Genomic DNA, 17,716 nt, shown 5'->3' with positions numbered 1-17,716 from the left:
TTTATTATACCAACCCTATTCTCAAAGGTAAGTTACTCCTCCCTCCATCTTATATATCTTCACGCACTGACCACAACTTAAAGGTAGGAATACCGCAATGCCGAACTAGGCTTTGCATAAATTCATTTATCCCTCGAACTGGAAATGACTGGAACCATCTCCCTGCCTTCATCGCTGCCATTGCCGACGTCGACAAATTTAAGGAAACTGCCACCGATTTTGTATGCCCCTCCTCTCTGTAATGCCTCTGGCCCTGAGAGTACTGAAATAAATAAATAAATAAATAAATAAATAAATAAATAAATAAATAAATAAATAAATAAATAAATAAATAAATATGTAAAAGGCATACGACACAACTTGGCATTTTGGAATTCTCCATGATAAGGCTAGAATGGGAGTCTGAGGCAATCTCTTGAACGTCATTCAAAGCTATCGATCTAATCAGACGTTCGGTGGTAAGGTTGGCAATGTCTTGTCTCGTGTTTTTACACAGGAAGCTCGTGCCACAAGGTGATCTGCTGAGTTGCACTGCATTCGTTGTAAAATTAACTGGCGGTGTAGTGTCATACCACACACAGTGTTTTATTCTGTGGATGTGGATCACGTACAAACAGGTATTATGTCATGCAATATTTCTATCTGTGAGCGAGATGCACAGTTCGGGTTAAATAAAATATCTAAGTGGGCTTAATGAGAATGGATTAAAACGAAAAGTTAAAAAACGCACCTGCGTTCTCTGCTAGAACCAGAGAGATATACTGCCTGACCCCTCGGTCTATCCTAATCATCATCATCATCATCATCATCATCATCATCAGCCAATTTATGTCCACTGTAGGACCAAGGCCTCTCCCTGTGATCTCCAATTACCCATGTCTTGCGGTATCGTACCACCCTAATGGACAACGGCTATCTTCCAGGCACAAAGATAACACCAAACTAACTTTTCTTCCTCACCTCGGGTACCTGAGGGCGAGGTATCTGAACAAGATGAATTTACTAAAGCTGATGTCCCGGACTTCTCGGGGAAGTGACGGGAGATGATTTTTGATCCTCTACAAAAGCCATACGGTAGCGCCTCAACTACGGAGAAATAGTGCATAACTCTGCAGTGCCTTGTGGTTTGAAGATGCTGGATCCTGTTCACCACTTGGGCATACGTCTTACTACAGGTGCTTTCATAACTAGTCCCGTAGAAAGCCTGTATGCAGACTCTAGTGAATGGTCTCTACATCTGCAAAGGACTTATTTAGGTTTTGCCTACGCCCTGAAGGTGAAGTCAGATGTGGAGCATTCATGTCGCTCAAGTATTAGCGACATATCCATTGCCAGGCTGCTCCGTAACCGCCCAGCTAATAGAGTTACATTGGACCTTCGTTAGGAAGCACTGACAAACGATACACGCGTCCCACTTCTAGAAAATGTCCCAATGGCTCGCACTCGCCTACCCCCACTTTGGGAATTGCAGACCATTGAATGCGAGATCTCTATTGTGGAGACATGAAAGCGTGCGCCGGAGGCAAATATACACGCCCATTTTCTTGAACTCCAGAAGTACTCCTGCGAAGGTTACCATACAGATGGCTCGCAGTTCTCTACTGGTGTTTCTTACACAGCTCTCGGATCCGAATTTTCAACCTCTGGGGCCCTAAATCCACAAACAAGTATCTTTACAGCAGAATCATACGCTATACTCTCGGCTATTCAATACATAAAGCTCACAAAACTCGCTGGGGCTATTGTATTCACCGATTCGTAAAGTGTAGTCACAGCCCTGACTTGTAAAGGAAACCAAAACTCCCTTTTCAAAGAAGTGTACAGCGTGTTGCGCGCTGCATATATGTGAGACCAAGTCAGTGTCTTATGCTGGCTACCAGGCCGCAAAAGGTATAAAAGGCAATGAAGCTGCTGAGGAAAACGCTGCGTCAGTAACTTTTAGCGACCCAGATGCAAATATCCCTATCCCTGCCCTTAAGTGTTTTCTGCGCCGTAAGCTGAGGAAGCATTGCAAGTAGAGTGGCATTCCCTAATGTTGAATAAGCTACGCATGATAAAACCAAAACCTAGGAAGTGAATAACTGAGCAAACAGCACAATATCAGCAATCACTTTTCGTCGATTTAGAATAGGACACACTTACGGTAGTCACTTTTACCTCTTGACTGCGAGGGATCGTCCGACTTGTAATAAGTGCGGTAATAATCTCGCATTCCTTCATGTTCCTAATCAATGTCCTGCAAAAGAAGCACAGAGGAAAAAATGTTTCCCGTCTGCTTGTCGCGTAAACATACCTCTCCACCCGACATTTTTTTCCTAGCATCGCACCAGTTTTACAGCGAAGATTATACCTCTTCCAGCCAAGGAAATTTTCGTGTCGGCGTAAGCAAAAAACGCCGTACCCCATACCAACTGTGCAATAGCTTTGCTGAGCTGGGGGAGAGAGAGCTCAGAGAAAGAGAGAGAGTGAAATCAGAGTATAAAAAGAGCATCTCGCAGCATGGCGGATCCGAGGTGGAGAGGAGGAGTGAGGCAGATGGTAGTGAGATGCGTATAGTAAATCACCTTGATCTTGAAAGTAGCGACACTCTCCTCCCCGCCGCGCTTTCCTCCTCGATTCTCCTCGCCCGCCGGCTGCGCGCGTTGCGCACGGTACGCTATTGCGCCTGGGCTCCCGCGGATGGGCCGCAGAATTCGATGGAGGTGCATGATTTTGGGCCAGTTGCGCGCCCCAATGGCGTAGAAAATTTTAAAAAATGGTGATAACAGCATGGAGAATGCTGAAGGCAACGTTTATGAGGAGATTGGTTGCATATTAAAGCCGTATAAATGACACACACTGATGTAAAAGGAGCTTTGAGGCGAGTTTTACACTCCAGTTATTTTTTCTGCCACATGGTACGCTGCTTTACTTTGTGCATCCGATCTAGTATTGCTTGTGGCAAATCGCTCTGTGTTTGGCAGATTTTTCTCGAATGTGCGCGCATGTTCACCGCAGGTATTATATTCAGCGTGCCTTCTTATAATGAATTACTGGCGAGTGCATCGTCCGTCCATGTGTTTGTCTCAATGTCAAAGTAGCTTTTGCGCCGTGGTTTCTGCGTTGAATAGGACGGTTGCGCAATTTCAGTGCGATGAAGCGGTGCCGGGAACCACTGATCACCCACAATAAATGAAGCTGAGGAAAGGTATTTACAGAATATTCTTTAGGCGTCGGTGTCATTGAAGCTTAAAAAATACTTGGTATATCTATCGGAGACGGCATTCTATATTTTTAGGCAAATGAAACGCCTTTGGATAAGGTATTTTGATGGTTCACACCGACATAGCCTTAAGGTATGTAGTAGGATAGTTAAAATTGTGATTTTGATTAGCGGAGGGCCCTATTGCAGACGCATTGTAGATTGCAGGCAAGCATGCGGTGGCGACAGGCTCTGCATAAAGAATCTTAGTGTCGTTGGCTGCGTCGTTAAGCGACCGAGATCATTATTGCTGAAATTATTAGAGGCGGGACAAGGAGCAAGCAGCAGCAGTCACATACGACTGTCAGTTCGAGGTTCATGCCGCTGTCGAGGGGGTTTCCTGTGCTTCACGAGAGGTCGGTGGGAGAAAATTGTTGGAACTGCGTTGGGCTTCTGCTTTCTTTTTTCCAAGTTCTTGTAATATGCGCGGCTCAAATTGGTCTTCAGTGAAATGTAGCTAGAACATTTATCGAACAGTTAATCACTCAGGCAGGATGAATAAAACGTCCTTTATACAAGTACAAGTGGCTAATACGCTGCAGCGCTAAACATTATTGCCTACATAATATTCCCTGCATTGCTACATCATAACCATAATCAGTATTTATTGCTCAACCTTCGTAATCAAAGCGCATTGATACAATGACATCGGCTCCTGTTACATGGATGGAAAAAGTTTACCCTCAAAACAAAACCGAAGAAAGGTGATTGTAACGCATTCGCTATTAAAGCGAAGATTCCCGGCCTCCGCCTAGAAGTCAACAGCAAGGGTGCCCGATCGCGTCGTGCACATTGTCTGTATCCGTGAGAAAACCAAATAATAATCGTCACCCACTCACGCGTGCATGGCAGCCCAGTTCAAAGCAAATTCAAGAACTGAAAAAGATTATCAGGTGTCCTTAGCTATCGCCTAAAAGACGCGAATGCGAGTCTTGTAAAATCTACTGTAATTGACCTCAGTCCACACTATTCCACCTTCACGCATCTTATTCGACATTAATCCACTCTAATCCTCCTTAATACACCTTAATAGACCTTAATACACCTCAATGTACCCTAATCCTCCTTAATGAACCTTAATCGACCTTACTCCTTTTTGATCCACCTTATTCGACCTTAATCCATCTTAATCCGCCTTCGTGCACGTTAATAGACGTTAATCCGCCCTAATCCTTCTTATTACATCTTGATCCACCCTAATCCACCCTAATCCAACTTAATCCTCCCTAATCGACCCTAGCCGTCCTTATTTAACCTTAATCCACATTATACTACTTAAATCACCTTATCCAATCATTATTCAGCCATGAATTTACTGTACTAATCATTATTCTACTATACACGGCTGGATATGATTTGGCTCGCTTCTGGCCTTCATTAGGTCACGTTACTTTCTGTTCCTCAAACGCTCACCTTGAAACATATCCAACTAAGGGTCTCGCCTTAAAATGTGGGCTAGTTGGCCCTCAACACCTGCAATACCACGGGTATAATTCCCACTAATTTTTTTCAGGCCCTGAATTCATTGTATATAAGTGACTGGCACACACATCGAAGCTGTAAATAGCTCCTCTACAAGCTCCTGTTCCGATTTTCAGTAAAACAGGCGACGGATCCTAACAATCACGAAAAGTGCGATCGAGAGGCTGTATCTTCGGGTGTATTTGTTCAGTGGAAAGCAGAATCTATAATGCTGCAATTCCGATTGAATAACAGTTGACGTACCAGGTGATGGAGTCCCAGCAGAATATGCATCATTCTGAGGAGAACCCCATTTTTATGCAACGTACAAATTGCCGCAACAAAAAAGCTAATGAGCAGGCCGGAAGAATTGAAAAAAAAATGCAGCATTAGGGGATTCTTTGATATGAGCAATAAGAAAGGGGTCTTACCTCGCAAACAATACTGTTCATTGTCGGAACAAAGTTCTTTCGGCCAATGTTGGGCAGCCACTGCTTTTTGCGCAAGCCATCACGCTTTCCTTGAGGTATCGTAGAAACTGCATAACCATCATCGTGCTTCTTGCTGCAGTTATATGCGCAGCAGCACGGCATAGCGCTAGCAGACAGTGCACGAAACAGCGTGCAATGTTAGCGTGCGACCGAGCTCAGGCGCAAAATGGCGCGAACGAAAAAGCAAAACACAAGCAAAACGCAAGCGCCGCTCGTTTCCAAGGGCAACGGCAGGGAGACCAATCATCGTGCAAGAAAACGGGCGCAAGACCGTCTGCCGCGGAGGGGACTCGCGAGGGGCGAGGAGGAGGCGAGGAGGTCGCGCGCCGGCGGCAGAGTACAAAGAGTGGCGGTACTTTCCTACATGAAGGGGTTTTAGCGTAGAGTGGCTGCCGATGCCGATCGCACTGCCGGTGACAGTTAATGCCTCTGGCGGCGGCTTTTGGCGGCGGCTCGGGCGGCGGTTTCGACCCGAGAACTGACGCTAGTTGCTTCCGAAAAACTGAAGCGAGAGCTAGGGCAGCTGAAACCAAGCGTCGCAGAAGGGAACATCCCGAGTTTAGACGGAGGGAAGCCGAGAGTTCGCGTAGGCGAAGAAATGAAGATCCGGAAGCTTGTGAACGTGACCGGTTGAATTTATCGCGATACTACGCAGAACATCCAGAAAGAATCCTGAGCGCCCGGAAACGAAGTGTGTGGTTTGCCACTGCTTTACTAGGCTTGCCCCAGCTCCGCTGGTCTCTGGTGTTTGCGGTAGCAGAGCCACGCATAATTGTTTTTAATCTAAAAATATTCCTAAAGTTAGCTAAAACACAGCCTGCAAATCATTTGGCCAGGTAAATTTTAGCACGTAATTAACAGCACTTGTATTCAAGGGCTGTCGAAGCTCTAGTGTCACTGTTATGTTTTGCTTTATCATATATTCTTAAAGAAACGCAGTTCTTATAGCCCACATCACTAATAAGTCAGTACCTATATGCTTTATGCTATTTAGAGCGACATTTTTAGGCCCGTTTACAGCCATGTCACATCCGCCATGAGAAATTATTTTCCATACCATTCGCAATAAATCGGTAACATCACAATTTGCCATGGCGTTCCTTGGCCATACGTAGCTCTTGTGCCATAAAAGACCACACAACATCATACCAAAAAGGTCATACGCCAAACGTTTTATCGAGAGCCATAGTGAACCAATGCTAATACATGATATAATATATCAAAAGCACCCAGCGAACGAAAAGCTTTGAGAACTCGGCACCAGTAAGGGGAACGTTCATTTAGCCGGCAAGCCATTGATACCACTTATCCGAAAACCGGTTTTACAATCAAATAAAACTTATCCTGCCCCAGAGACGAACGGTTTAAAAGACAGTAACTCAAGCATCTCAGTCAGGAGGCTAACCAACATTGCTAGTGCAAGAATGAATTACCAAACCAACTAAAAGCGGACCAATACTCAAGGAACAAAAATTTTTTTATTATTTTGTGGGAAACGGCTCGATCTCGTAGTCCACGCCAGCAGGCTCCAGTCTCGGCCAGCCGCGCCCAAGCGCACCCACCCGCAGCTCGCGCGTCCCTCGTCTACGTCCACAGTTGGCTCTGGTGCCGCTAATTATGTCAGCGTTCCCACACTGCCCCTCCCTCTGCGAAGGCGTTGACGACACTGACCCACGGTGGCCGGCAGCGACGTCATGACACCCCCACTGGCGGGCGAACCTTGTAGACTGCTAATTAACTGAACGAGGATCAGCGGAGCTGGCAACGTCCTAGTCACCAAGGTCTTGCAGGAACCCGCAGGTCCTAAACCTGGCTGGCTTCTAGGACGGACTCCTCGCGAAGATTAGGCAGATCAGGTGGTGCAGCCTCAGAGTTGTCTTGCAGGAACCTAAAGGTCCTAAACCATCCCCTGACGCACACAGGAGGGGAAGATCGCAGATCCCGACTGTCTCTCTAACGGGGCTGCCGCTGCTACCGTTGGCAACTGGCGTCGGGGTCCCGAAATCTCACCGGAACACGGGACACCACTCAGCACCTCCTCTCGAGCTGTCTGTGTAGAACCACGCACTGCAGCGCCGAGGCGTGGAGCTGCTCTTCAGGTGGGGTGGCGCTCATGACGTCACCTGCGCCGGTAGTGCCCGTCTCGAACGGCAGTGTCGGGAGCTGCAGCAGCGCGTAGGAGGCCACGCCACCAGCAGGTTCCACGCCAGGCTCGATCACGGCGACGGAGGAGGAACCGGCGGAAGCGATCGCACCGAACACCAGAGGTGCAGCTCACACCGCGGAAATGGTCATGCACCAGGCCGTGGAAGGAGTCGCTTTACTGGCCGTGGAACGTGCGCCGTCAGCCTTCCCCACGGCCATGGTCCATCCCGGAGCGCAGCCGGGGCCCCACGTTTGGCGTCAAATGTGGGCTCACGGCCGTGGCGTCAGAGCCAGTGGCTAGCTGAGGCTCTCAGAGATGACACGGACTGCGGGAGACAAGCAAATAACAACCTTTACTGCCCAGAGCCCAAACCAACTGCCGTCCAGCTTCCTGATCGCCGCTCCGACCTCAGGCTCGCTGCGCGTGGACCGGGCGCATGCAAATTCTGGACACCTGTGCATATTGACACAATGATGTGGGGCTCCCGCACCGCGGGATGGCGCGCGCAAAGGTCGGCGCCATGAAAGACGACGAAGCGCGTAGGCTGCACGTTCTTCTTCCTGGTCCGCCATTAAAGAGAAGCGTCTGTTTTTTAAAGTCTCCGTCTACGATCTACGTTACATTTTTCTGGTGGAGGTGCTGGGTACATGCTACCGCTTCCAGATCGAAACCCGTCTACAAGCCCAGTACGAAGTCCGGTCGAGTTGACTCCTGTTCACGTACGGACAAGCCGTCGACTTCAAGGACTGCCACCTGAGTACGAGCCTCTACCCAACAGAGTCAGAAGGATGAGTACATCAGTTCCATCTTCTTCCTCAACCGCACCGACCGCGGTCGTCCTTAACCAGCCGCTAATCCCCAAATCCTTCCATGGGGACACCTTCGAGGATGTTGAGGACTGGCTCGATCACTTCGAGCGCGTCGCAGAATTCAACGGCTGGACACCAGAGCGCAAGCAACGCAATGCCTACTTTGCCCTCGAGGACTATGCGCGGACATGGTTTGAGAACCGTGAGGCGGTCTTATCAACATGGGACGAATTCCGACGGCAACTAATCAGCACATATGCCAGCCCCGATCGCAAGGAGCGAGCTGAATCTGCAATTCAGGCGAGAGTACAGCGGCCGAACGAAAGCGTCGCAATGTTTGTCGAAGATATGTGTCGACTTTTCCGACGCGCGGATCCGTCCATGCCGGAAGAAAAGAAGCTATGGCACTTGATGCGCGGTGTCAAGCAAGAGTTATTCGGTGGCCTAATACGCAATCCACCAAAGACCGTTGCAGAGTTTCTCGTGGAAACCATATCAATGGAAAAGGCACTGCAGCAGCGAACAAGGCTGTACAACCGCGACGTGTCGACCCTATCGCGTGACCCTCTCGCTATACCGTTTGGCAATACCGACGCATTGCGGGAGATCATTAGGCTTGTTGTTCGAGAAGAGCTCCAAAAGCTTCAGGTGGCTCCGGCATCGGTACCGCGACTCGCTCTGGCTGAGGTCGTCCGGGAGGAAATTAGGCAGGCAGTCCAAGTCCCCGAGCGAAGCGAGACACCACAGCCCAAGATACGGCAGCCACAGCCTCGCATGTCGTATGCGGAAGTTGCGCGAAGTTCGTTGTCCCCGACGTTTCACGGTATGAGCGACGTCCCGGACTTTCATGGTGTGCGCGCCGTGGAACAAGCAACTGGCGACTTCAGGCCTCGCCGCACGCCATTCATGGCTGAAGCACGACCACCCCGCAAGAGCGACGTATGGCGCACTGCAGACCGGAGGCCCTTGTGTTTTCATTGCGGTGAAGCCGATCACCTCTACAGGGCATGTCCTTACCGCCGAGCTGGGCTCCGTGGATTTTCATTGAATGCGCCGTGCCCGCGCAATGGCGAACGCCCCCTGGAGATTGAAGCCTACCTCGCGGACGCCAGGACCTCGTTTGCCCCACGATTCCGTGACACCCGGTCACCGTCACCCGCCCGACACAGGTCTTCCAGCCCCCTCTTCACGCCGAGTGCTACAAGGCGTCGCTCACCCAGCCCTGCTTCCCGGGAAAACTGAGTCCAGCGACCTGCGGAGGTGAGGTCGCTGATGTTGCGAACGCTGAAGATCCTCCACTACGACGACCGCGATATGACGCAATTGAGACGCAGAGAAATCAGTGCAGTTCGGTGTCAGTATCTTGCGACGTACCAGTTACCATAGATGACCACGAAGTCACGGCGTTGATCGACACGGGTGCGGATACGTCTGTTATGAGCCAGAATCTCGCGCGTATACTGAACAAAGTTTCGACGCAATGGGCCGGAACTCAGATTCGTACTGCAGGAGGGCACCTCTTAACCCCAATGGGCCGGTGCACGACACGAGTCAACATTCGCGGTTTCACGTACATCGGCGACTTCGTCATTCTTCCTGAATGTTCAAAGGACCTTATACTCGGCATGGATTTCCTTCAGGCGAACGGTGCCATCATCGACCTGCAAGAATCTAGAGTCAGCTTTGCTACTACACAAGCCATAGCGAATAGTAATGACACCGACCGTGACATCGCGCTTCACGTTGCCGACGATCACGTCACGTTGCCACCCAAGAGCAGCGTGCTTACCCTTGCCCGATGCGACATGGAGGACGACGCCGAAGGAATTGCTGAGGCAAACATCCCCCTGCTTCTTGAGCGCCACATTTGCATAGCTAGAGGGCTTCTTCAGGTGCGAAACAGATGTTCAGTGGTGTTGCTAACAAACTTTAGCAACGAGTATCGGCATGTACCACGAGGAACGACAGTCGCATTTCTTCGCGAAATCATTGATGTTACTGACATGGGCACAATGGAAATCGCATCGTCTCAACAATCTGAGTTACCCAGCCTAAAAGAAAGGATTCACGCTAACGCTGCTCTGCCAGACCATCAGAAAGACCGTCTACTGAGTCTCGTGAATGAATTTGCCGAGTGTTTTTCAACGTCGTCCAAAGTACGGCGCACGTCCATCACAAAGCACCGCATTATTACGGACGATTCCGCACGTCCTGTTCGCCAGCATCCTTACAGAGTGTCGCCAGTGGAAAGGAAAGCGATCAAGCAGCAGGTGAAAGCGATGCTCCAAGACGACGTGATCCAACCGTCCACAAGCCCGTGGGCCTCCCCTGTAGTGTTAGTCAGAAAGAAAGACAACACACTACATTTCTGTGTAGATTACAGAAAGTTGAACCGTGTCACCAAGCGCGATGTTTATCCATTGCCACGCATCGACGACGTATTGGATCGTCTACAACATGCCAAGTTTTTTTCTTCGTTGGATCTTAATTCCGGGTATTGGCAAATCGAAGTTGATGAACAGGATCGTTGAAAAACAGCGTTTGTGACACCTGACGGGCTTTATGAGTTCAAAGTTCTCCCCTTCGGTCTCTGTTCCGCACCTGCCACCTTTCAGCGGATGATGGATACCGTGCTTGCTGAACTCAAATGGCAAGCCTGCCTCGTGTACTTGGATGACGTCGTCGTGTTTTCGAGCACGTTTGACGAACATCTCGCACGACTCGAGAGCGTCCTCGCTGCGATCCGTACTGCCGACCTCACCATCAAGCCTGAGAAATGCTACTTCGGGTTCCAAGAGCTCAAATTTCTTGGCCATGTTGTTGGTCCTAAAGGCGTCCGACCAGACCCCGACAAGTTAGCTGCCGTCGCCGAGTTTTCACCACCAACAGACAAGAAGGCTGTCCAACGCTTCCTTGGTTTGTGCGCATATTATAGACGCTTCGTCGAGGGATTCTGGAGAATTGCTGAACCTCTGAACCACGGCGCTCCAAAGACATGGCGTGGTCACACGCAAGCCGTTCAGCCTCGAGCAAGGAGATCAAATACAAAACAGCGAAACAAATCGTGCTCCTCTCTCGACCGCTAGGTCCGCGTGGATGCCGTCGATCTCCGGCGAAGCAGCTTTCGAAACCACAGCTCCGAGTACAACTTACCAAGAACGTCGATGCCTTCTAAAGCATCGGCGACAAAGCATCGGCGACTTCGGCGACAGAAGCAGCTGCAGCTGCCGCAACAGCCGCTACAGGAATGGCTAAATTATCGTTGAAAATGACGGCTACGTGCAGCCACCCCGGTTAGGAACAGACCCACGCGAGTGCTACTACTCCGGTGAGGGCGCCACAACACCGACCCTGTCGTATGCGACTACACCAATTTGTTCAACCAAAAAGCTCACCTTAATCGACCTCCAGAGTTATTTCCCACCAACTACACCGCAGAGGCCGCCACCGCCCGATACGCCTGACGACTACAAGTCTTACAAATTTATGCAAAACTGCGAAAAGTGCGCAACTCTGCCAGTACTGTCATAGTGGCACCTATATTAACAATAAAAAGGACATGAACGACCTGCTCTTCATGAACAGGTCCAAGGAGACAATGAAATAAACTCCTGTGACGGTTCCTATGGCCACCTGCGCGCCGTAATGTCAATTTTGAGCTTCTGTTCCAGCGAGCGGAGTGGGACGCCAGCAGCTACCGCCGCCGCTGCCAGTGCGACAGGGTGTTGACCCGAGAGCTACTACGCAAGTGGCTACGAGTTGAGTGAATTCAGCCGACACCAGCTGGAGAGCTTCGCGAACGAGAACAATGAAACTCTGGAGAAATTGAGAAGACCACATGACGTCGTTGTCATCATCAACCATCTTGTTCGTTTCTCGCGGGCGATAATATGTTAAAAACAGAAGAAGAACCGCGTCATAACCATGTAAACGGGACTGGGAAAGCGGGGTTCTGAAAATTGACAGTCACTTTAGCATACTCCATAGAGGGTGCACGCTCAAGAGACATTCATTAAATTACTTGACATTCTCAGTCGAATGCCTTGTTATACTTATTACTTAATTTTCCCGGTGACAGGTCATGCTTTTGAGTGCCCTAATTACTGTTGCCTTAATTAACCTGCCTTTTGGTGGGTCTGACTCCCACCAAAGGTCGTGCGGTCGAGTGCCTTAATTCATTCTATAAAAATCAACTGTGCCCTAATTAACTTCGCCTTAACGCTAAAGGTAGTGCGTAACTCCTATATAAGCTCGAGGGTTCGACTCCCACCGAAGGTCGAGGATTCGAGCGCCTGAAATAACTCTATCTTAATTAACACGATGATGACGGCGATCCGCGCAGCATCGAAATTGTTGCTTGATCGTTGCTTGCTTACTCATGAAAGACAATGGCGACCGTGACCCACACACCATCACAATAGTTGGGTGAGCGTTTGCATATAGGGAAGACACGTTGCCAGTCCGTGTAGTAAATTACTACACCAAGTCATCATGCATGATTTTGCGTCGACGACACATACTCGCTCAAGGATGTTGAAAGTCAACTGAACGATGAGACATATAAGGCTTTTGCCTTAATAAACTGTCCTACGGATGAACCGTAACCGATGGAAGCGCAGTTCCTTACAAAAGCGACCTGCGTTGGTTCGCCTACACAGAAACCGTTGGGGCATTATGCGCAAAAACCACAGTATGACAGTCAGGTACCGTAGTGGGGAACTACGGGATAGTTTTACCCACCTGGGATTTTAAATGCGTAAGCATTTCTGTGGTTACCCAACTGTCCGAGCGTCCTCCCGTCCTTCGCATAAGACAATCGCTTTCAAGATAGAGCCAGCAGCAATGTTTTCGTCAGCTGTGGAAGAAGCACGTGAGGTGTGCAGTCAGGCACGTACTAGGCACACCTTTCGTAATCCTGAACTATGGAGAAGCCGTGCCTTCGGATCGGGCAGCCATCCGCGCTCCTGGCGCCGGCATCTGCAGTATAGTTTGCTTGCCTCATCAGTTCACGTTGCGCGGCCTTCCGCAGCCGTTCGTGTCGCAGCAGCGCTACGGTGGCTAGATTGGTAGGTGTGCCGACCGGCGCGTCTGGAGAGTAGTTCACCGCTTCTCCGCGTCATGACGCAAAATTGGCGCTGCGGTCAGTAAAACGGTTCCACAGCGCGCGTCGTCTGCTACAGGGGCTGGCGGCGAGCAAAAAATAATAATAATAATAAAGCCCGTATTGGAATAGTTGTATGTCGCCTGTTTGTGTCAGTTTCAAAGGTGAAGAGCTCCGCGTCTCTTGTACTGTTTGCAAGTTCCTAAGCGATGTGGAATGTTCCAGGTCGGGAAAATGACCGGCGAGATTAGCGGTGGCATTGCTCGACCAAAGAAGACCACCAAGGAGACTTAATACTTCGCTCCGAACTGCAAGTCGGGCTCTAAATTTGTGAAAAAGATAGCGGAAATGTTCTGTCTGAAAGCGGAAATGTGCGCCTCGGGCTGCTCAGTAGCTTGCTCAGTATCGGTGACGTTAATGAGCTAACCGTACACCGAAAAGCGTACGTCGATGAGCTCCTCGACATTGGAAATTTGCAAGCCGCACATGAGGTGCTCAGGGCCTGTGACATCGAGCACGGCTGCGCTGCTACAGGAAAAAGGAAAGCGACTCTAGGCTTATATTCTATATAGCAGGCTATGTAGCAAGGAAGTTCCAGCAAAGAACCAAGTGCTCCGATTGCTCAGGGACATTACTAAATTCAACCGAATGAGTAGGTCAGGGCTGTTGCTCCCTTCTGAAGCACTAAAAGAACTGGTAGCATCGCTCGAAGACGCCTTCAAGCTGTGCTTCAGTTTAAATGAGTTACGAAGGAACAGTATCGCCGACTTTGCATCCTTTCTGCAGCCGAATCCTCCGAATATGGTCGGCTGTGAGCGGCACAAGAAAGAGCTCACAAACGATGCTGTGAAGTTCTATTCAATTACACGCCTTTACGTTCTTGTCAAGGGCAAGAACATGGCGCGCGAAAGCAACAGGGATAAGAGGAATCACCTGAAGCGGATGCGTGTGCTGTGAATGTGTGGTATGATGTGGTGGACCAACGTTGCGACCTCGCTGGCGCCTGGCTATTTATGTTGGTGCGTCTGCTGACTCAAGTTATGAGCGCGCTTCTTGTATTTTAAATATATTCATGAATCTTAGCTCAAGATGTATTGCTTTATTTTATTGCAACCAAACAGCGAACCATATGCACTTACCAACACAATTTGGCTCGTAACGATTTAAACACCGTAACAGAGGCAGCAATAAACACAATAGCTGGATTTCTCGAAATTGAAACATTATAACTCGCTAAATCACGTAAACACGTTTCCATATACTGTATAAAACTACTGCAGTATTGTTTTATGCATGTAAAAAATGCATTTACGTATTTAATGCAATGGGCTGGAGCGCCGCGTTTATACCAATAAATGTGACCAATCGCCAAGCTAGCAAATTGACTTCAGCATATCCTGCATTCTGACTAGATGACAGTAACAAATTCCCCATTGTGCCTTTGCGTACACTGCTCAAAACGGCATTGTATAGCGCGTACTTCAAAGCTAGCGCAGAGGCAGCGATACTATCAAACACGCTGCTCGTCTACACAGCGCAGCCGACGTTGCGCGCAGCTCAGCCGTTATACTGTCCGCAGCGCCACTTCTGCGTCATGGTGCGGAGAAGTGGTGAACTACGCTCGGTCGGCACACCTACCCATCTAGCCACCGTAGCAGCGCTGTCGCATTTACCGTAATGGCGCCAAGACGACCGCAGCCGCTTAGCAGTGTTAGGCAATCAGCACCACGGCGTTACTGTGAAATGCTTACCCATCATTCAGATGCGTAAGCATCTGCAAAACAGATGAGGAGATTCCCTGAGGAAACTGGAAGCTCGCTGAGGAGATTCTACGTCATTTTAAATTTCGCCTCGATCTAAATGTGGGCGGGATCAAACCCGCCACTAACCTACCACGGCGGGTTCGAATCCGCCTACGAACAGCTGCATGACACAGAGAAATTTCGCGAATACATTTTAACACTTTAGCTGTCATTATGCAAAACCCTTTGCCTAGAACTTTACTATTGCTTCAATTCTTTTTCAAGCGAAGCGTATATTGCCTATTGTCACGCAAACACCCTATCGAAAACCTGTGGAAAACTTGCGTCTCGTCCACTTGGTATATACCAAAATTGGCATGTAATGGGATGAATGTATTACTAACATGACTGAGAGGTGATGACATCAGTGAGATCACATGCTTGTCAGTTACGTCACATTGTAACAATAATAAAATCATGTGTGGCGCATACCCGCATTGGATATGCGGGTATGAGCCAAGGATATGTTGGTATTAGCCAGGGAGAAGAACTGAAGAAAGAAAAAAGGAAAGAAAGAGAGAGAAAATGACGGAAGAAAGAGAGAAATGAGGAAAGAAAGAAAACCTGTTTGCTTCCAGAGTAGAGCAGGTGCGGTGAAAGTGGCACCGGATCACGTGACGCGCGCGACCAATCAGGGTCGTTTTGTGTGTCGCGGGGAGGGAAAGGGTAGGAAAGGAGGTTAGCGCGTGCTCAGCCGGCCTTCCTTCGCCTCAGATCAGTTTCGGCGACCAGATGGGAAGGTTCGTATGGTGCGTTCTGCTGAGGAGCAGGCTGCGTACCCGAGATACGGAGGGCGATGTTAAACCAAACGTCAGAGAAGAGTCACCTACCCTGATTTTAAGGCAAACGAAGCGGAACGACCGCGACAACGTCGTCTTGCCACAAGCTTCGCTTAACCCCATTTTCTAGACAGGGGAAAGGCTCCGATTTTTTTTTCATAATGCGCGAATACCTAACAAATGAAATTTAAGTACGGTAGGCGACCCTAATCTTTGACTTAGGTGGCACTTAGTGGCAGTCGTACCTCAGCGTTGGTGGTCTTTAGGACAACTTTGTGTTTTATGTTTTGAAAGAACGACACGGACACAGAGAACCATCGTCTTTAGGTCTTCTTCTTGTGGGTAGGCTGTGCTTGTCCCGGCGATTTCCTCGTCGACCACCTCCATAGTGAACGCAACATATGAACCGAACTCGGAGGAGCAAGCGAGCGAACGTCTTTCCCCTGGCACGGTATGTGGGAGAGGAGTGAGGAGGAAGCGCAGCGTGCGCCACCTGGCGGGGTGTAGCCCCTAGCGAGCGGCGCACGAAGAGCACCTTACGCGCCCTCTCCGGTGCTGACGTCAGAGCATCTAATGAGTGCGCGCGCGCAGCTTTTGCGAGCAAGCGAGCAGGTGCGCGCCGGGAGAGGAGAAGTGGGAGAGGGAGTGACATCCCATCCGCTATGCTAGGCACATGTTCAGTCTATGCCTGGCAACTGTTTTCTAGTAATTAGCCGGCAAAATATCATGCCACCTTGATCTGGTTTGACTTGTTGCCCGGATGATATCGTTTTGTTCTCGCACCGATCGCCGGATGTTCTCGTTTGAGTGCCCGGATAACGGCCCAGGCTTCTGGTTCAAGCTCACTTGAAGGTCGCCGACAACGGAAGCTAAAACATGTTATGCTTAATATTGTTCAGCTGCCAGGTAAAAATAAGTGTATGTGGTCCAAGACAAAGGTTGTGCACTGGGGTATGAAAGCAAGTAGCGCGCCATTTTTGAAACGTTATACAAATGACGAAAAAGAAAGAAAAAGCTACATAATTGTTAGTAGCTTTAAACAGAAAAAAAATCACTGCATTTCGGACATTTAAAACGAGAATCACCTTTGCGTACCAAGGCCCTAAGAGGTATGTCTATGTCTGCTAAATACCGGCTGTAGGGCAACTGAAGGACAACATTCTTGCGGCAACTACTCAGCTTGCCACAAGCTTTTCGGTTTGGCATTTAGAAAATAGGGCTTTTTCCAGGTTCTCTATTTTGTCATATAGAACTGGTTTTGTGCCTTGTCATCAGTAAAGGGGATCAACACAAAATTTTAGCTCTTTGGTGTCGCCTAAGCTCAGCAAACACAAATGTTCAATACACGGCGGAAGACCTCGGGCAAGAAAGTCAGTCCAACGACATTCTTGCTGGTTGCTGGCTTGATTCACGATTCTGCTGAGAGCAGCTGTGACCGGAAAGCTCCAATAGGCGATGTGTGGCGTAGAAAGTTCACAAGGCAGATCTATCAAATATAAAAAAAAACGATGTGTTTTTTTTAGACTAGAACATATTTGACAGCGTTATCGCGGTTGGAAAGAATCTGTCCTGCCAACGTTTCTTAGAAACAATACGATACAATGCCTTTCCATGGCTCAAGACATACCGTTGTTCTCCTTTAAAACCTGGAGATATGAATCATGAAGCGAAAGTAAGAATGTACGCAGCATTTCAAACGCAATATTCGCATCAATCTAAAACGCTCTTCTGCGATCACAAGAGGTGATATCTGTTACAGTTATCTTGCTTGTAGCCTTAAGTAGCGCTTCGCTAACTTATCAGAGATATGCCTACCTCTATTCAAGCCCAGAAGCTAAGTGAAAATTCTCTAGATTAAAAGCAAAACGTTATACATACTGACCGCA

The sequence above is a fragment of the Dermacentor silvarum genome, chromosome 7, assembly GCF_013339745.2.
Source record: "Dermacentor silvarum isolate Dsil-2018 chromosome 7, BIME_Dsil_1.4, whole genome shotgun sequence".
In the NCBI taxonomy this organism is placed as follows: domain Eukaryota; kingdom Metazoa; phylum Arthropoda; class Arachnida; order Ixodida; family Ixodidae; genus Dermacentor; species Dermacentor silvarum.
Note: the sequence above shows the minus strand (reverse complement) of the source record.